Source organism: Lissotriton helveticus, chromosome 4_1, assembly GCF_964261635.1.
Source record: "Lissotriton helveticus chromosome 4_1, aLisHel1.1, whole genome shotgun sequence".
In the NCBI taxonomy this organism is placed as follows: Eukaryota; Metazoa; Chordata; class Amphibia; order Caudata; family Salamandridae; genus Lissotriton; species Lissotriton helveticus.
In genome coordinates, this window is record NC_136063.1 from 654513283 (window position 1) to 654535424 (window position 22142).

Here is a 22142-nt window from a genome sequence, read left to right on the forward strand (position 1 = left end):
TACTCTCAGGGAGATGTTTTACATCTACACCAGTTATGCTGAACACTTGGTAGACAAGGGTGTTTTCAGACTATAGTTTTTTTTTATTATGTCCACTACAGCACACCAGTAATGCTTTCCTGTAAAAACTAAGAATGCAGTAGAGTGTACTTCTTTTAATATCACTATCAATATGTTATCAAAGATCCTCACATTTCTTGCCTTTGGCATCATTACTCGGCAAATGTTCTGTAAACAATTGCCACATGGATAATATAGCATTCATGGCCTCTCGGACTGAGAACCACCAGCTAAGTGACACAGTTTGGATGATTCTTTCTTTGATGCTACACAAAGAACAAAATGAGAAATATTTGCACTTTAGTTTCCATGTATAACAAAAAAGTGCACCAGAATGGACTACAAAGTCAATAGCATTTTTCATTAACTCTGAAGATTGTAAAGATGCTTTAAGCATACCATCTAACAAATGGCAAGGATCTCTTACAGGGAAGCACTTCAGCTCAATTGTGACAGGACATCACACAACTTTTTTATATACGTAGTTGTATCACTACAAATGCAAACAAAATCACTCCAATGCTGTTGAACTTGGTAAGAACTTTTTGCAGCAGCATTCCAAGTGACACTGCGTTCCATGTTTTCCAAACGTCTGGTGTCTTGTTTTTACCAGTATCCCAGATGCTTTGTGACTGCTCTCTTTTCACATATTCCTGTCACTATACCTTGCATTGAATGTTTAAAGCTTGGGGTTTTTGGCAATTCACCTACTATCAATACTGACACACTAGAAAAGGGGGCTGATATATCAGGGGATTTTACCCATTCTCTGTGGGTAAAGGTGATGGCACACATTGGTAAAGATTCTTATGAAACCTAAATTATGGCAAAAAGGGTTAAAGCAGCAGCGCAAAATATTATTCATCTAGATCAAAATGGCTTACTCCCTGGGAGGTTTTTAACTTTTTTGATACAAGCTAAAGATTATTTTTCAATTGGGAATATTAATGCCACTGCCATCATGCTTGAGGCTATGAAAGCATTTGACTTAGTGGAGTGAGAAGTACTTTTTGCAATCGTTCGTAAAGTTGCTTCACCAGCAAGTATTTTATCTATGTTACGTACGCTATATTCTGAGGCCAAAGCAACTAGTGATTAATAATATATCAACTGGAGACATAAATATCAGTGATGGTACTCATCAGGGATGCCCGATGTCACGCTATTTATAGAGCCACTGGCTTGCGCTCTTCATTTAGATCAATCTATTAAACCATCTGTCAACACCGCACCAAAATGTAAGCTTTATGGGGATGATATGGTTTTATATTTAGAGGCAGATAAGGAGAATGTTCAACAAGCTTTTAATAAGATTTCGGAGTTTACAGCAATAAGGGGCTACAAAACTAATCAAGCACAATCTGAAGCTTTCTTTTTTAATAGCTCCCCTGAGATACCACCGATAGCTATGCGAGCGTCATTTTCAGCTACACGCCCAATTAGATATCTCAGGATTAAGGTGACTACAAACTATAGTGACCTATACGAGTTAAATTATGCTCCTTTATTAATCACAGTTTGTGCATTACTCAATCGTTGGGATAAACTTTCTTTTACAATTATTGGTCGTATATCGCTTATAAAAATGAATATGTCACTGCTGTTTTTGTTTGTTTTTTCAAATGTACCAATCAAGTTAACTAAAGTTTTTCTTTTTTTGGAGCCTTGTAAGGCAATATTTGGTCTTTTATATGGAAGTCAAAGCGATCCAGGGGCAAACGTTCAGTTCTAACCTGACTCAAGAGGAGGGAGGTTTCGCTCTTCCTTGTTTGAGAACTTATGATCAGGCTACACTTTTAAGCTGGCTGAGTTGGGCATCAAAAAATATAGCTGTGGGCGATAATTATTATCTACATATTATGTTAAAAATAGCAAAAGCAGAACAGGTTTCTTTTTTTACAATCCTGAGATTACCGAATCATACATGCTATAAGACACCTCAAATTGCAGCAGAACGTAAAGTTATATTTGGCAAGAATAAGATCCCGTATTGCCATCCTCATATTAAGTTAGAGGAATGTGTTGGTCTAGGTTTGAGCTTGGGGGGGTTCTACATTAGCACACTGGGCAAATTTTGGATTTTTTTCCCCAACAATGGTTTTATCATGTGGCAAACACTTAATCGTGAACATAGATCACTTAGTCCAACACTCTTTCAGCTATACTCAAATTAAGTATTTGTGTTCAAGAAATTCGGTCGAGCTTAATGATGCAGCTGAGAAAGTAAGTCAAGCCTTAAAGGAATCAGCAACTGGTATAGAATTCCACATCAATATTTCGAAATTAAGTTGATATCGAATCACATTAGCAGAATAAGTAACACTAATGGTTGCATTATTACGAAGGCACATTGGGAGTATTATAATTGTTTTAGTAGGAAAACTATCTGAATGGCCAACTTAAAACGTATGAGCTTTTTTGTAAACGGATGCTCTATAATACACCTGTAAATATTTAAAAAATTTACTGCGCCACCGATCCTTCTTGTTTTAGATGTAGATCTGAGCGGGGAGACAGGCTTCACATAATATTTACCTGTACTAAATTAAATGGGTTCTGGACCGGGATTTTTAATGAAATAAGTAAGTGGACAGATAGAATTATTTCACCTGAACCATTGGGAGCCCTTTTTGGCGTCCCGTTAAGTACTCATTATCGGGCGACTGAATTGAACCAACTTTGGTTTATATCCACTCTGGTCACGAAGCCTTTGATTTTGGCAAACTGGAAGTTAATAAAAATTCCCACCATGAATCACTGGTGTAATAAGATGGGTAAGGTGTATGGTCATGAGCATCTTTATGCAAAAAGAGTGGGCAGTATTAAGCGTTTTAAAAACATTTGGTCAAGCTGGCAAAAAGAGTTAGGATTAGAATAAGTAAGTCATGAACTAGTACTGTTTTGTATAGTATTTCGATAATCCAGTAATTTAGATTTTATAACGTGGCATGGGCATATATTTGGATATCTCATGAATATCTTTTTATGAATGTATCTGGCATTGGGAAACTGTTTATTACTAGATATTTAAATATCTTGAATTATTTAGAGGAAATTTTATTATGAATTATGAATTGCATATGGTTCTTATGAAGATTATCAATTACTTAATGTATTATGAATAATTTGTATGAAATATTAATATGAATTATGAATTGTGAGAAAAGATGCTGCTGCTTTTTTCCAATTCAAAAAAATGAAAATAACTTTTATTAAACATTGCAATGTGTTATAATGACGTAAACATTTGATTTAATTATTGGTGATTTTTTTCACCAAGACAATAGGTCTGCTTTATTTATGGTGATATGCTGACCCCTTAATAAATCCAATAGGCCCACTTTTTATATTTTGGTGTTCTGACGCTTTGACAAAGTCAGTTAGTCTGCCTCACTTTAAATAACATCACCTAGCCAGCCTGCAGGGAGTGAGGCCCTGCACCCAACCCCATGCTGCAAACGGTCATCAGCATCTTTCTTTGTTAAAAAAAACAAAAAAATTCACTGAAAACACCAAAGGTTAAAGTGACATTATAGTTAGGAATTGTAATAATATGCTACTTTATACTTAAAATAACCATAGATATTCACGGAAGAAAACAAAGGTTAAAGGGACTTGTAGTTTAATAAAAATGTCAGTTAAAACATACCATTTTCATTTAACAAGACCACTGAAATTCGGCAGTTATAGTTATCTCAAGTAACTATAACTCAAGCCTTAAAGTAACTATAACTCGCACCCTCACTATGCACTACTAATTACCTCACATATTACATCTTTCATTACATGTTCTATAACATTATTGACAGCATCACTGCAACATCCGTAATGACATCATCTATATATATATATATATATATATATATATATTTATTAAAACACATAAACCGTGAAAGCTATCCATCGTAGGGAACTAGAAGTTATGGGGCCTCAAGGGTGAGCTGGCCTCCAGTCGCAGTCTGTTACACACAAAAGATCTACCCAAATGAACAAACTATAAAGATATTCAATAAGCACAATATGCACCATGCTCATGTTATGTCAGCCTAGTATTGGATATATATATATATATATATATATATCAGTGGCGGTTTTCCCATGGGGGCGTTAGGGCGCCGCCCCCCCTGCTTTCTCGCCGTGCGAGAAGGCAGAAACAAATGGTAGTTATTTATAACTACCATTTGTTTCTGCCTTCTCGCACGGCGAGAAAGCAGAACTAACTTCCTGGTTTAGAGTGGGTGTTACTCGAGGGCAGGGGGAGTGGCTTGGGGGAGTGGCTTGCCCACTGTTGTTAATACTGACTGTGTGGGCTGCCTGAGGCCGCCCACACAGACAGTATTAACAATAGTGGGAAAGCCACTCCCCCAAGCCACTCCCCCTGCCCTTGAGTAACACCACCCACTCACTCTCCCTGTTCTCTCAGCGAGAAAATTACTTAGCCTGGGGCAGCCGGCCGCACCAATCAAGAACGAGGCGGTGGAGGGGCGGGAGGCTGCCTGCAGCGCCGCCTTCCTGATGACGTGCTGCTGCAGGACTTCAAATCGAGGACGGCGGGATTCGGGATGAAGTCTCGGACGGTGAGAGTACTGTATTTTATTTTATATATTTATTTTTCGTTTCCATACCCCTCCCGCCTCCCCCTCATCCCCTCGCGAGTGGGACCCCATTTCCAACCCCCCCCACCCGCACGTAATGCCGGCCGCGACTGTTAGCTATGCTTAATGTGACTGTGGCTGGTTTTAACCTTCGTGTGATTTCCTGATTACATCAGGGTCTGTTCTGTTTTGCCTAGTTCTTAATGGGGGCATATTATTTCTGGGCATTGGTGACCAGCAACTCTGGAGAAGTGCTTTTGGTTGTTGTTTTGAGACAACCAATAGTTTTTACTCCATTTTAGGTTCAGGGGTTCCAAAGCGCGTGTGTGCCGATTGTAAGTATGTAAGCTCGAGAATGAAGGAATTTCTTGCATCTAATTATGCCATTGAATGTTATGCCGATCACGAATAGACTAAATCAAGTTACAGGCATGAATTTTACATGGGACGGATAAATATTACATGCCATTGTGGAATTTTAAATACACTTCCTACATTAATGATTCATCTTTGGGTGTTCAAAGGCCTTGTTCAGTTGCAATTACTTGTAATTCCATTCCCAGATCTCTCGGGTGCAAGAGGGAGAATAGTGGAAAACAGTGTGCTTTGGGAAAACATGTATGGAAATAATGGTACTAGTAACAATAACTCATATCTACTCCTATGCAGCACACTTTACACTATGACTTGTCCTGAGTCACTAGATCAGTGCAGCATGAACATTTTGATGGGGGCTAGCTGACTCGGTACCAGGAATACGTCATTTGGCAATCAATGTTTTGCACATTGCTGTGGTTTTTGCCCCGTCTCGAGAATAAAACAAAATGCATGCTATTTTTGGGACTGTGGGTACATAGCATGGGTTTCTTTGTCTACTCTAGCCACCTGTGGAAAGTATTTCATCCACCATGTAAAAACTGTGATCTGGCAAAATATCTATGCCTTGATTGGGCTCTAAAGGTGAAAAAGCCTGGTTCGATTGTATGGCCATTCTAAACAGCATGCAAGTGTGATGCTTGTGTGTGAAGTGTTGTCTAGCAAAATCGTTAAAAGTGGCTTGCCTTAAGTTATGTCTGTCTTGGAGTAGGTGCACAAAGATGTCACAAAAGATGCGTTTTGAGATTTTATTTCCGTCTCATGGTCAACTTGAGTACATGCCACAGTCGAGTCTCCTTGGACTGCAAAGAGTATCTTGCCTAAAATGTAATAAAGCGGTTTGCACCTGGGCACAGCCTGTTTCGATCAAGTGCAGCGGAGGGCGCCTCTCTTCTGTTTAATATCTGTAGAAGGAGCATGAAGTGCTTTGGTGCCAAGGCTGGTGCAACAGATTGCATTACAAATAGGCTTTAGTAGCTTAGCATGTTCTGCTGATTAAGAAAATTAACTTTGTTCAGTCTAATAAAATGTGGGCCATCATTCTGACACATTTTCTCCTCTATTACTTGCATCATGAATCAGTGGCTCCTCCAGTGATTTGTTACTGCATTGTGATATACTATTCTTTGAAGAAGTGTGTCTTCAAATATTTCATACATTGCAGCAGTGTTGAGGTGAAGTTGATGGATATGAGGATGTTGTTCCAGATCCTGTCATAACACTTACGCAAGTGCTTTATCAACCTTCCTGCTTCTTCAAATTTGCTTAAAAAAAGATCCCTTTATCCACTTTTTTTTCAAATTTTTCTCGGAGGGGCTGAACCCCCCGAACCCCCCATAGGTTGCTCCGGCTCGCGCGCAAAGAGCGCTCGCCTGAGTGCAGTACCACGGTAACTTTACGCCCCACCCCTTTCAAATGTCACCAGCCGCCACTGATATATATATATATATATATATATATATATATATACATATACATACATACATACATACACACACACACATATATACATAAACTTCCACGTGCCTGCGCACACACACTGCAGGTGGCCCCCATCCCCGGTTTTTGTGTGGCCCGCCTAAAAATCACTTCGAGAGACACCACTGATGTGGAGCTATGAGAAGCCTAAACAGATCTGAGTAACTAGGGCTATAAGCTTTGCAATCTGCATTTCCAGTGTGATGGAAATATGTGCATGAACGGCTCTTCCCTTAATCCTGCACCAGCTGTTTGCAGGGCTGGAAACTACACTGCCTCAGGGCCCTTTTGGCAACCCTAAGGGAAGCCACAGTGTAACTATCCTGCTTTTCCTTCCTGCTAATAAAAACTCTTCACTTCAAATCTTTGCCTAGGAAAGATTTCAGCATCATGGCATGCTTTTTCAAACACAAAGGATTGTTTGTAAATGACATAAGAGGTAAATCTATTCGATGCCTTGATTATGAACCTTTATCAAACCAGCAATTAGGGCGTATAACCTGGAGCCTGCATCAAGCCTACAAGCAGCAGATCATTAATTGAACACAGGTCCTCTCAGTTTAAATGCGTCCTGCACATTAGCTGGAGCAGTCGGACAAAGAAGGTTGTAATCGGTGCTTTCTGAGGTGTGGTAATTATCTGCCAGAGAAGAGCAGCTGCACTGCAAGATCACTGCTGACGTTGCCTTCTCTGGGACCGCTGAGCAGCTTCTGCCCGCCTTGTGTGGCGCTTTTAGCAGGTGCCCCGCGGGAGGCCCTGGAGTGCACGCGCGTGGTGACTGGTGAACCGTGTAATGAAGCAAAGATGCAACGCGGTTCATTGCTTCTAGGGGAGCCTCCCCAGCCATTTGGATATGGCTGAATATGACATGCTAAAGTAGATGGGCATGTTTTGGTGATAAACGCATGCAGGGTTTGTGCTGTCCCATGGATGCACCAATACTATCAAATAGGTGGAGTATTAACACTCAAACATAAATGGTTTCACAGTATAATGCAGCATTACTGCTACTGTCAGGGGTATTAACACCCTGCTCTTGCAGAAATTATGCATCAACAGCAGCAACTATTGTATGTGTATTGTGTAGCACTTTAGCACATTTATAATTCCATATCCGGTGTATTTTCATTGGCCTTTACAGCATGAACTGCTGTCACTGAGCTGTTTTAAAAGCTTCTTATTTCCCATTTTATACTTCTGACAGACAGCTTCTTCCCTGGTGAACCAAAGCATTAACCAGTGAAGTGAAGAATAAGCAGGGGGAAATAAAGAGGTGGAGTCTCAAGAATATGGATGAATGTGGAGCTAGCTACAAGAGGCTTGAAACTTTGTAGGTGTAAAGTTAGATCGGTGGAGGCATGGGGTATGCATCAACGCGCACAGCTAGAAGTAAACACAACTGATGCATCAGGGTAGGAGTGGGCATACTTTGAAAAAGGTGTTCCATGAATGGGTGACCTATAAGTATCAAAGAGTCAATTTGGGCCTCCAGCTATTTAGAGGTGCCCACTAACTCCACTAAATATTTGCAATAGCCCTCTCGCCTCCGATTTTTTTTTTTTAACCCTCCACTCGATTTTGATGTTGCGTAAAAGCTGATCTTGCCGTACATGACAGCTATACCTATCTTGACAATGAAAACAAAAATGTGCACTTTGTACATGTCTAGAAAAACGAAACTGAAACTGAGAAAAGTTGATGTACAGCACCGTAAAGGTTTTCTTGATTAGGTAGAAACAGTAGGATTAATTAATTAGTGATTTCAAGATGTTTAACCCGTTTCCTGCTTCGAACGTTCAACGCCAGTGCTGAACGTTTGAAGAAACGGGTGCGGCCGCGTCGGCCGTTGGACGTGCGCAGCACCAGGGAGGTAGCTCGTCCGACGGCAGCAGCGAACGGGTTAAGTAACAGATTACCTTATAGTATTAACAGAGATGTTATCAAAACTAATGATAAAACTTAGCATTTCTATTCATTTCATTGCAGAGTGTCGTAACAAACTCAACATTGGTGCAATACATATACGCAAAGAGGTACATGTCTTAAACTTTCAGTATGAATACCTAACATTATAAAGATCATTTATTGATGAAAGCGATTTTATTTTAGTGATGTTTAGAAATAGTTCACATGGTTCGTCCTTTTTGAAATTGTTGTAGGATGCCACAGTTGAAGTTGATCGTTTCTGTGTAACCATCACTGAACACCTTATAAAATGCTCATATACGATATGTGTGATTTATTTTGCTATGCTTGAATATAATTAAGAATTTTACTTTATAGAAGAAGAAATGCTAACTAAAATACATTTAAGATGTCTTTTAACCTGAGGCTGCATTATTTAATAGCTTTGTACAATGGACGTTGATCCGTTTCTTAAATGGTGCTTTATTTGTTCTTGTACGTCCAACATTCCTTTGGACAGCAAAACCTTTCTTACACCCCTATGTGCATGAATGGTGGGAACTCGAACTCTGTACTATATCTGTGGAGAGCAACAAAGTAAATAAGATCTTTGTCGACTAACCTGTGAGAGTGGAATGGACAGTCGTTTCACATGATTTGCCTGGGAATATATGCTGAAGTATTAACTGTTACCTGAATGATGAAAGGATGATCACTTGATGATCAGACCATTCATTGTGAACCGACCATTGATGTTATAATAACAAATATGAACTACAAAAACTGCATTACTTTGAAGTAAGCAAAGCTTATGCATAAGTTCAGCCAACCCCCATTTCACGTTCCTTGTCTCAAGTCTGCCTGTAGGACTTATCTTTTATGCCCCTTGCCTTTTCGCCCTTGCTGATGAACTTGCCTGTTGGACTATTTGGAGCAGTTTGTTGAGAAACTAGACTTGAACCTTCCTGATTATGCTCCATTCCCTCTTGCCTGTTCCCGTGGACATTTTCTCCTAGTGGACTTTAACTTGAATCCCTTGCCCATGCTAAGGAAACCTTTGTGAACCAACCTCCTGCCTTTGTTGGTGGTAGAAATGATTGATTCTATCATCTTCTTAATGGATTTTTCAGATAGATTATTTCAACTAGATGTGTGGTGTTATATTTCAAACTGTTAGATTTATGACCAAGCTTCTTAAAATGTTACTTGTATGCATTGCTTTTAGATCTTTAATACTATAAAAAAATTATCTAAAGTTGTCTGTGTCTCATTGTGTCTAATGTTCTTTTCACAGAAACTGTGCTGATTTTAAATGTATAACGGAGATAGTCATAGATTATTTTATAAGAACATCAGGTTCTTTTGCTCTTGTTCTGTGTACCCACAGTAGAGCTTTTGGTTTGTATGATTCTTGTCAGACTAAACATGTTTAAGAGATTCGGTCTACCAACTGAATTTTTACAGCATGGTTTTGGGGGTAATATATTTGAATCTGCTCACAAATGTGTGAGTTGGCTAACCAATGGTCCTCATTGTGTGGCCAACAGTTGGACATCCTGTTTTGTCACCCCTCACAGTGATAGAGAAAGGTCCATCGGAGGACCATCTCCTCTGAGGTGAAGTATTGAATCTGAGTGAAAATCCTGCCTGTATGGGCCCAGTAAGAGTGCTCAGGTTAGATTTGAAAGTTTATGCTTCAGCTACAACAGTGTGTTTACCACACATTTCTATATTGCAGATGAGGAGAGAGCATTCCAAGGTTAAAGATTATTTCCCGCTCCCTCTCAGTGGCTTCCCTAACTGCTGCCAGTTCCAGTCCTGCTGCCCCAAGCAAGTAGTTGTAAATAGTAGGACTATCTTTTGTAGTTCAGAAAAGGGACCTTTTATTTTGTCTTTATTGCTGCAGGCATAATACAAAGACTATTCTTTGTATTGTCAAAGATACTCCTTTTATTTTGTCCTTGTCATACATATTTGAAAAAGATACACGTATTTCTTTCATGTCAATAGAGCAGCTTGGGGCCACTGGGGAGGATTAAAGAAATAATATTGAGCCCTACTGGTATATTTTCCTCACTTGCAAGACATTAAACATTTTCACAATTTCTCTCACTACCTTGTAGAAATCTGGTAAAAATGATTACAAAATAGAATAGCTTATCGCAGTCAGCCCATCTAACAGTGGAAATGTTCAAGAGGTGTAACAACCCCGAACTGGCTGAAATTTTAGGCCTACCTTCTTGGGCCAGAAGGAGGGGCGAAAAGTGCGAGTAAAATGAAACTAAGATTGCCAACACCTCGATTGGTTAGATTAATATATACTGTGTAGTTTGTGCAAATCTAAAGGACAAAATATCATTTATTAATTTGAATGTGCATACTATCTCAATAATAAATTAAACATTGCACGGTGCAAATTATTTTTCTTAGGTGTTTATCCTCAATTATGGTTTTATTTTCTTTCAACCAGAGTCCACTCCGTACTGTTTTTATTTCCCTTTCTCATGTATCACTCGCTTTTAACATTCACTCCCTGCCACCCATGTCCCGGTCAACAAAGTTAGAAAAAGTATTGCTACCTATGATTTTACCAATGTTGGTTGAGGGTGACGGTTTCTTGGCACTTTTTGTAAGTTGGTTGAGGAATATGGTGAATTGAATTATGGCAAACAGAAGTATGCTCGAGTGGATAGTTGCTGAACATGACCCACGACAACTCACAGTTTGGCTACATGTGTTTTAAGAAAAACACATGTATACAGTAGTTATCAACCACAAAAACACAAGCGGTGAAGGAAATGCAGGTGCACAAAGAACAGGATCTTTCTTCAAAAATATTAATAATGGGAATGCACCCTCTTTTAAAAGATTATCGGAGACAGTAAAATGTGATCACATGGTTGTGTGCGAGAAAGAGACCAGAAAAAGCTTCAGGCATGGGTAACCTACATAGGGATTATTTTCAAAGCTTCACGCGTAGGCAGTTTGAGAGAGTTGGATGAGATGAAGGGATGGACTATCACTAGGGCATGGGTATTACACGTTCTATTTACACTCTGAATGCTTGGGTGGATTAAATTACATTTCACTGAAATCTTACTTTGGCATTGTTTGACTAGAATTTGGGCAGGAAGGATGAATGTTCCAATTTAGAAGGGGGGTTCTTGTTGAACCTCTAAATCCCACTAAGTAATCACCCTCACTGGGAAGGTTTACGCAAGACTTTTCCTGGACACCTCAAGGATGGCTCAGGAAGAGAATATCCTGCCTACAGTACAGGCAGGTTTATATTCTAGCTACACAAGATATAGTAATGTGTTTGTTCTATAACTTCTACTTAATGAGTATTGTGATATATGAAAAATGTACATGGATGCTAGCTACGTCAGACATTCTAGTACATTTGGTTGTGCACTATGATTATCATCATGGACGCAATTAAGGCAATCATTTATCCAAACAACCACTTTGAGAACGCTATTGTTACTGCTCTATAGCAATTGGCTTGTAGTGTGGATAGCAGTGGGTAAGCTGAAAAAGTAAGGCAATCACCTAAAACAGGGGTAAATTTTAGCACCTATTTATTTAGTATATTTTTGGTTAATCTCCCAAATGCCCTCCGTCTCCAAAGGTGTTTCGCTCTACAATTCATAGGAGCTGAAGAAAGTCTAATCATGTATATAGACTGTTATGTTTGGAGACAGTCCCAGTGCTATCTGACAAGAAAAGTGCCACTTTACATAAAGGGTGTAGACAGTGTATCCAGATACCCTCTCTAGAAAATGTGTATAAATATGGGACTTAAGCCTTCCCACTTTGTTTCAGTTCCAAGTTCTTCATAGCCATAGAAGGGAGTGCTCTGCAGAGTACTCAAAGATCTGCTCTGTGTTCAGGTCTGGTGTCTGTCTGACAGCCAGTCAGTCACCCAGTGGTAGGGGGACATCACCTGAAGGCTGCACCTTACCTAGGAGCATATGGTCTGTCTAGTGCTTAGAAGCCTGCCTGCCTGCTGCGAGGGTGAAGGGATCCAATTGGACCTGCGGGAGGAGAGAATGCTCAGGTGGAAATGCCTAACATGTTCCGGGTCAGTAGAACATCCAATGAAAGTCAACTGCTTAAAGCAAAGCCAGGAGCAACCCCGCAGCCCACGGTCTCCTGGTCTTACCACAGTTCCCAGTGAGAACTGCAAAAATCCTAACTGCCTTGGTGTTCGCAGTGGCCCAGTCAGGCCTAAAACTTTATGGTGTAGGCATTAGCCCATTTGGGGCTATAACTATGGGTTTGCATCGTCCCAGTCGGGGCTGAATCTCCCTCTACCATCTCACTGGTGCTGGAGTGACTGCACCCGGGGACCGAACTTAAGCAGAAGAGTGAAGTGATTGGATTTTTATTTTGCGGAGCACTAAAATCTGCATCTGAGCCTTTTTATGCTTCTAACATAAATTGCTGGCATCAGTTCCATCTAGGGTGAACCGAGTGGGAGACAGCATCGGAAATAAGGAGTGTAGCATCACAAGTGAGTCGTGACCAGGATCATTACTGTGTATGCTGGATTGCATTGTGTTGTACGGAGTACTGCTGTGAGATTAAAAGCAAAAGCAGCAAAAGGTAAAATGGGGTTTAAACTTCCAATAAGCCATGCTAACATAACGTGTGCAAACCACACGTAGCCCACAATACACTTTCTTTTCTAAAACAGACAGGCACTGGGCTGGAAATCAAGGTTATTGAGTCTGTCGGTTGGTTGTTGAGCTCTGAGCTCATGCTCTGCACAGTACCCCACTGAGAAGCATGCAACTCTCGCTACTGAAAGCGTAAAGTGTGGAAGGGTTGCAATTGGCTCAATTTGCAGAGCCATAATAGAAAGGGCCCCAGACACCAGTGGCAAATGACCTAAACCACCAGTTTTGGGGGCCCATAGGCCCTGTCTGGCCTGTGGCCTTATGAGCAACTCTGACAATATACTATTTTCAACTGATCCTTGCATGTATCTATGTTTGAAATGAAGGACTGATTCTCTGGAAGGGTCTGCACAAGTTAAAAGAACAAGATTAACAGGGCAAATCTTTTTAGTCACGTATAATAGCTTATGAGAATAAAGTTGCGCCCAGGGTTATATTTGGCCCTCGCGTCTAGGGATGCTCATATGAGACACTGCTTGTTATTATGCTGAATACATGCGCCATCACTACAGAATGGGAATTAAATGCAATTAACCTCAATTAAGCATTTACTGAATAGATTACTTTTGAACTATTTTTGAACTCTGCTAGGAAATTGGCTTTGAAGGCAAACAATCTCGCAGTGATGGCGTTCAAACACGATGGAGCTGCGCGAAGAGCCGCTACCCACAGTTTTGATAAAGAGAGCCACTCACTCTGGATTTTTCCTCAGGTATGATCCATATGCTCTTTAAAATGTATGGTACAAGAATATCGCAGGCTAAATATCATCTGATACCTATATTATTATCAAATTATTGTTTGCAAAGTACTGCCCCTTGAAGTTAATAATATGAAATCTACACCCATCAAGATGTTTGTAAATATCAGTCTGCCACACAACCATTTAAAAGACTGTGTGCTACTGAGAAGCAGCTAAGAATTCAGAATTTGATTTAATATTGCTCAAGCAAACAAACATCTATAATAGATCATCAGATTTTTTTTTATTTGTATTTGTTATAAGTGACACCATTTTCCAGAAGAGAATTTAGTTTCACATGAAGAAGGTTACTGAACTCTAGAACTATTTGAAAAGTGCACCTATATTTAAAAAACACAGAGGCGGCGTATGAAGACATACCTTGGTCAAACGGTAGTGGGCTGGATGTGTAACATGCTTTTGAAAACGTGGGTAGGTCTTATTACGACGTATGTTTTTAATCTTTATTTTTATTTAACTACCAGAAACTGGACGGTATCAGTGTAATATATTTAAAGGTTCCATATTCAAGGTATAATATGTAGATATGAGACGTGAGTAACAAACTTAAAATGTATTTTTAAAAGTTTTAAATATGTTTTCACATTGAACAGTTTGGAAAAACAGTACAAGTGGTGAAAAATAGATGACTTAAATTAAGCATGTATGCACTTTTTCAGCTTCTGTGACCCATTTTATGAGATTTAAAAACAAATAAGGGAGCTGTAAACAAGGAAATGTTGTCTACAGGTTACACAGCTTGTAACAGAAGCTCTACAAAAGGCAAGGCTGGAGGCAGGAAAGGCAAAGGAGGCACTTTTATTACAGCGGCTTCTGCACTTGTAGCACATCACACACAGTGGCTGGGACTACAGTAGCTGCAGCGAGCGGACGGGTAATGAAGGCCAAAGTCGGTGATACTTCCAATTATAAGGGAGCTCAATCTATTTGTTTTAGTGGAGGACTAAAGACCATTCCTAATGAAAACACTTTCACACTTTTCAAAACCATCATCTACACGACATTATTGACCAGGAAAACTCCTTCTGTGCAACTCTGTTCAATTTCAAATGTGTTTTTACAAATTTTAAACTGTAAATAAAATCATTAGTACGGCATATGGGCGATCTTTGTTTTTATTCACGCCTTCCTAATGCTGTTTAATAGAGATACTAATAAACACTTTTTCTATTACCCAGGACGGAGGTACATTTTAATCACACTAAATGAAGTAAGAAACGAGGAAGCACATCAGATTCAAAATAGTCAGTGGTGTGGGGGCTGCACCAAGATCTCTGCAGTGGGCTTTTAACTCACTGAGTTATATTGCAATAGGTTAAAAGACTGCTGAGCAATGTTGAGGCTTCAGTTGAGAGCCTGTAATAGAACAGAAAATGATGAAGTGCAAATGCAAAATCTGATTTTTGCCCCATGGCCAGCCTGCTGAAACGTTAGTGGCTACAGATCCAAAATAAAACAAGCTTGGCATAGTCAGTAGACCTGACTCTTTGCTAATGGAAGCATTTGGTAATAGTTGGGTGACTTTGTGTGCGTTTCCCCCCAGTTGTCATTCAAAGAAAATCCCATGATGATGGAGGCGTGGAGTACGCCCCTCTGTTGAAAAGCCTGTATTAGCAGAGTTAAGCTGTTCCATTAAGAAGAGTGCTATGAAAACAATTCCAAACATGAAGCTTGCATTTAAAGTGGTGACCTTAAAAGGCAACATTGCAAAATAGATACACTTGACAGAAGGCCAGCATTTTTTGCATCTTTAAAAAAAACTATGGGTAAGCACACCTTTATTTTGTGACCCAAAAAATGTCCGCCCTTTTTCAATTGCACTGTTTTGTTGCATTTATCTAGCATTTCCTACCTTATTGAGAGGTGCGGATTAACGTTATCGGGAGAGTAGCAAGATACTGCATTGGAACCTACTTGTTTTGAAGAGTGAAGTATTTGATGTGTACTGATGAGGGAAGCCATTTAGTGTTGGGGCATGAGTAAACAGAGGTACTCTTACTTTGTCTTTGGGTACACTGCTTAACAGTTAGACGGATGAAGATTTGTGAAGAACAGGTAATTAGCTTGCAACACTGCTTTGCACTGTTCACTAGCACCGTGTTCAGCTGCTAGTGTGACTAGAAAAGCTCAGCATGCAAAGGAAACAAACTAAAATGGATACTGTCCTATTGTAGAGACAAAAAACGCCTTGTAATGATGCCACACTCAAGGCTCAATCATTTAGCCACTATTATTAACTTCTACCTCACCCCTTTACCAGACCCAATCAGATCATTCAACTTCACCCTATGAACGTAACTACATCTAGGAAAGAATAGTGCCTCCGTGGCTTTGATGACTTGATTGGAAAAAAAACATCTAAAGTTCAATGCCGCAAAATTCGTGACATGCAATCATGACATGTGGACAAAGGTACAATTCCCATTCTACAGCATATGGCCCATGGAACTATCATTGACAACATCAAGGTAAATAAGGATATGGACTAAACGCTTTCACTAACTACCACATACTATTGCAATCACAAGGAGGACCTACTACTTAGGGTGCATCTTCCTTTACCTAGGGTACCATTGAAAACTACATGCCATTCTCACCCTCATAATATTGGGTTAATTATGGAAACAGCCTGTATCCATGATTCAAAATACCACCTCAAGACTACTATTGTACCTTAACTAAATGGAACGCTTGACACTGTGCTTCAAGCTACCAATAGAGAGACACTGTGCATTTTAGGCACTTTAAATCGTCCACACAGCAACCCAAGGGAAAGGTCTATGGCACTTACAAGTGAAATTCCATCAACAGCCCTAGTGTAGGTCACTACACTCAAGGCTAGCACCATAACTCAGAATTCATTTCAAGATCACCATTCCTGGCACAGCCAGCAAAACTTTGGACCTCCTTGTCAACAACGAAAAGATGCATACCAGATTACTTAAAACTCAGCAAAGAAGTAAAACCTGCCTGATCTCAAGTTATTGATCCAGATCAACTGGATCCTCAGACTCAAGCACAGAACAACATTTGGGATGAGTAGAGAATAATCTGTGCAAGAAAGACCTGTGAGGCCTTTGTTTTACAAATTAGAGCAATCTGCTCTCCTGGGGCGGAATGTTCTAATAGCCTTAGCCTCCATTGCAGCCTCTACCGGGCATTAAAGGCCTGCTCCTTTAACAAGGGAATGGGCCTTTAATGGCCAATAGAGTCCGCTACGGCAGACTAAGGCTATATTACAGCTTCCTGCGACAGACCATCCAGATATATGACTTTAATGAACAGCAGGTGAGGCAAAAGAAGGAAGAGGGAATTCCCTGTAGTCTGAACTCCCACTGCTCCAACAAACTGCTTCTTTCTTTCACTTTGACATAGCAGAGGGAAAGGGGTGGATAAGGAATATAGCAGTGACTGTGACAGCTGTACGAGGAGAAATACTGAAGCCTCCTCTCTCTTCCAGCTACCAGATTCACTGCCACACCCCTCACCCCTGCAAAACTCCTCATACTCAGAATATAGGAAGAGGATGTGTGCTCAAATTATGAATTGTTGTTATTGTAATTCCACTTTGCAAATATTGACAGATTTTTGTTTCATGGTCATTTGCTACGGATCATTCATTTTAAATAATAATTGTTTATTGTCTATGCTATTTTATGTATCTGTCATCAACAATATAACGAGTATTGATAGATTAATTAAAATAAAAACAAACTTCTATAATCAGGTTTACCTAAATCTACGAGGGTGTTTTCAAAAACATAGTAAAATGTGAAGTGAGCTTTGTTCTTACAACACTGATATGTTTTTGGGGGCTAAGGGTACACGATTTCCAGTACATTCTTCTTTTAAGTCACTCGTTCAATATAAAAACTAGCAAGGTTTGGTTGTTTCAATGCTATTTTGACTTTGTATTTATATAATGTTCCATATTCTTTTAATGTGGCTCTTTAGAAGGTAAATGAATTGTAAATGCTGAGCAAGCAGGGAAAATATATCAACAGGCTAGCAGGTGACAAAATAATGCTGATATAAAAATAAGAAAAAATAACGACAATGAGAGAAAACAGTCATTGCATATATTTGAATGCACTAGAAAAAAACACTAATTGTGAAAGAAGCTACTATGATAATCAGAACTGAATCTAGTCTAGATTGCTGTTCCGATGACCTCATGAAGGCAGGTTGAGTGAAGTGAAGATAGGCCTCTCAGTCCGCCACACTTTCAGGTGAAACAGCCCGGATGGGCATTATGACAAGTAATAACTGGTGTTAGGCTGTAACTTCCATACAAGCGCTAGAAGACCATTGGTAATTAGGCGCTATACCAGCGCCATTTCACATAACATAAATAATGCACAAACTGATGTGTGGTTTACTGTGTTTTCTGATGAAGGCTTGGGGTAATTTATAGTATGTTCATATTTCTATAATCCATCTATTATTGTCTATTCATGTTTTTAAATAATGAATAACCACTGCTTCCCAGTGGCTTAACTATTAATAGTGCAGCAGGTGCAGTGGCACCGAGGCCGTGGTGAGAGGTGCCACTTTACCCCAATTAGTGCCCGCTTCTCACTACCAAATCATTGGTTGGGGCCAGATGTCCATACCTGCATTAGGGTGCCTGGTGCCCTGGCTACACTGCTGCCTTCCCATAAACTGTAGCAGAGAAATATGTCAGAAAGTGGCAATTGCTGCTTCGGTACCTTCCAGGGTAGGTCAAGTGAGGTTGGACAGGGCCCTTGGTTACTCACTCGAAGCAAACACAACCACGTGACAAATTCTCTTTTGTTACAAAAAGTATTTAACTGGAACTTCATCAATAAACAATCACGGGCAGCACCTTGATTCAGCTGCAAGCGCCCGACTTGTCATAAATGATTTGTTTCCCTGATAAAGCTGCAAAAGTGATGGGTGCCATGGCAACCTGTTGCCCGGGGCGCCGGAGCTCTCACAGCTGAACACGCTTCTCCTTTTAGCCGCGTTAGGCGCTGTGTGATCTGCTCCCAGAACTCGCAAAGTGCAGCGTCGAGGGAAAGCCGAGAGCCTTAATTAGCCGCGCCTGGAAGGGCCTCAAAGCGTCAGCTCGCGCACACCTATGGCGAGGTCACGGTGCGCGAGGGGAGGTTACCGTATCTGGACGGATAGCAGCCAAGGTGCCTCCCGCGTGACAGAGAGAGCCCCGCGCGCCTCTCCTCTGGTCCCTGCGCAGAGGAAGATTGGGACGTAGCTGTCAACGCTTTACGTGCTGACGGCAGAGCAGCGGAAGCGAGGCGCGCTGGCACCGTCAAAGGGACACTTGACGGCTCCATTCTCGGTTCGAATGATGAGTCCCAGCCGGTTCCATTCACTCTTTCCTGTTAACCGTTGGCATGTGCAGTGCTTAATTTGCAATTAAATAAGTGCCAGGGCTCTCGTCAGGAGACCACTGCAGCTTGGACCACACATTGCCCCTGCCATGCTGTCAGTTAAAGTAACAACACAACTCCTAACCATCACGCTCCTACAAGAAGTGGCGGCTCGCACAGGTAATGCTGTGGGTGGGGCTGGGTGGGTGGGTAGTGGAGTGTGACATATGACGGGAAAGTCGAGAGTAAGGAAATAAATAAATGTAAGTGCATTCATTTAGTTTATTTCCTTACTCTCTACTTTCACATTGTATATCACACTCCACTACCCCCAGCCCTTTTTTAGTGTATATTGAAGTAATAATTGACTGTTGTGGTTATCTGAGACAGCACCAGCTTGTGGCAGACTGTCCCAAGGACTGGTGTTGACAATTGAGTGCTGGTGCTGAGCACTGGAAACCACAGGTTCAAATTAAGCACTGGCTAAAACCCATGTCAATCTTGAAGTCTTTAGATACTTACGCGTTCTAAAGCTTAGTGAAAATGTTGCAGAATGTCACTACAATGCCCCCTTCCGCAGTAAGGGATTTATTATGCAGAGCAAAATGAACTGAATTCCTTTCTGGGAATGTAGAACGCACATTTAGTGTCCTTGAAAAGTAGTGTATAGGGAGAATGGAACACTGAAGCGTTCTGTGACAGTGTAAAAATTCTCACACTTGGTGGCGTAACAGAAAATTATGGGGCCCCGCAGCAGAGTCTAACGAGGGTCCCAGGACTCTCCCAGTATTTCACCAATATTTATTGACCTTGGCCTGAATGTCCCACCCTGAATGGGTGGGGCTGCACCACAGTGATTGTGTTATGCACCTGCGCCACAGTGATTTGTGTTATGCCCTTGCTCGCACAGGTTCAGTCTGCATCAGTCCTGCTCTGCAGAGACAGGGTATTTCAGACACATTGCACAATGAATCCTTCGTTCCTCTACTGGCACTTATTGTAATTGTATTTATATAGTGCTTACTACCCCTGACGAGGCTTCAAAGCGCCACTCCGGAACACAAAAAAGTATTAGTGGTGGCTTAGTATAGTGAAATTTGAGTTAATTTGAGAGGTGAACATGTATTAAGCTATCAGCATTTTTATAGTGCCTTGAATCAGCACAGTTGACATTGTAAGTTAGTATTTGGGCACCTTTTCCTATGGTTTTGGGATTTACATCAACCTTTTGTTTACGTCTAGTAGGGATTTGCTATATGCATATCTAGTAATGGTGCCTGTTGATTAATGTGAAAGTAAAATTAGTTTATTCCTGCTCAATATCTTTGTAATGTGTTAGGTGCACGGATAGGCGCAATGAAAAACTCTGACATTGTTAAACTCTGACATTGTTTGTTGAGCTGTGTGTTGGTTGTTACTGCCAGGGCCAGAGGAGGTGAGCGATCACACGCTCGCTTGCCTGGTTTTCTCCATTGGGTGTGGGTAGAATGAGTCCTTCCACCACCACTGCAAATTGTTCAAAATTGTGTTACAAACGATTCAGTTATGACACAATTTCTTGAATAAATCAGCTAAGTGCTTTTAGAACTCTGTTGCTGCAGCCATCTAGTCGTTAAAACAGCCCCCAAGCTTGCAGTCGACTGGAGAAATGTCAATTCACTCAAATGGCCACTCTGGCCAAGCCCCATGCCTAGATAGATTTTCTGGACAGAATACCTAGCCAGGAAAATAGCTATAATGCGATGTTGTGGACATGAAGTGATGTATATTTTAAACTATTTTGATCTGAATTGTTTAAAATGTTTAGTAGTGTGGTATGAGGAAGCACAGTTGAGTTGGCAGCCCTTTGCCAACTATTGTGTGCCGTATACAATAGTCGTTTCATGTGAAGTGGCCACTTTTCCTCTGGACTAAGGGTTTCACCTCTGCTGAGACAGGTATTCAAGCAAGTGGCAAAATGGTCATCAACACTGCGTCACTACTGACTTGGGCCTGATTCAGATTGGTGACCTTTTTTTAAAGTGTAACTGTGTCTCACATGACTTATCCACCCAGTCCATCTTACTACTGGTTTCTGCTGTGCTCAGGGCCATCAGCAGGGAGAAGCTGTGCTGGCATTATTCCCCAGTCCCTGAGCTCTTTCAAGGCTCGCGTCACTGTGGCTACATTTATAGATTTTAAATTCAACCTGCCCTCTTCAATAATGACAAGGCTGTTAATACCAACAGATAGCATTAGATGGTCTATCTGTGGTGGTGTCTCTTTCCCTTCAAGTGATATTTTGTTCCTAACTTAGAAACACGTTTTTTCCCCTATGGAAGGCCCCTGTGAACTTGCTGACCCAGGCCCAGCAAAAATGATTGACTGCCCTGCTAATGATGATGTTAGTTGAACCTGGATTTTCACGTCTAAAAAAATGTAACAATGCATACAACCTGAATCATACGGGAAAAGGTCCACTCAGCTGTCAATGTTTGGCTCATATGAAATGACAGGGCGCCACCGTAGTCTACACACACCCCTCTAAAAGCAGTGAATCAAAAAAACCTACACTGGACACAAATTTTGTTTTAGTTCTCAGAGGCTTGAGCATTTAGCATGCCAATGACCACTCAGCATGTTTATTGTATGTTGGGGTTAACGGGATGAACCTTGCTGCCTTTTGAGGGTCTTTCCTCTTAATTATTCGATTTAGGATCCAAAATAAAATGGACAATTAATTGCCTATGAAGGCGGATTTCCAAGCTTACAATTTACTGGTCGGCACTCAGAGCAATTGCACTTGGTAGCTGGGGACAGGAAGTCAGCAGTTTCCGGTAATAAATTGGTGAAGTATACAATTATTTTGAATGTAACAATGTGTGTCTGCAAAATGTACAAATGTTATGGCTTAAGCATTGCCTTTTTGTTGGCTAGCTTACTGAAGAAGGAT

The 22142-nt window shown here is 40.7% G+C and overlaps 1 protein-coding gene across 1 annotated transcript in view; it reads right to left on the minus strand.

Moving 5' to 3' along the window:
* Window positions 1–22142, minus strand: part of XKR4 (XK related 4) — a 693467-nt gene that overhangs the window by 220426 nt on the left and 450899 nt on the right. The window lies entirely within an intron of this gene.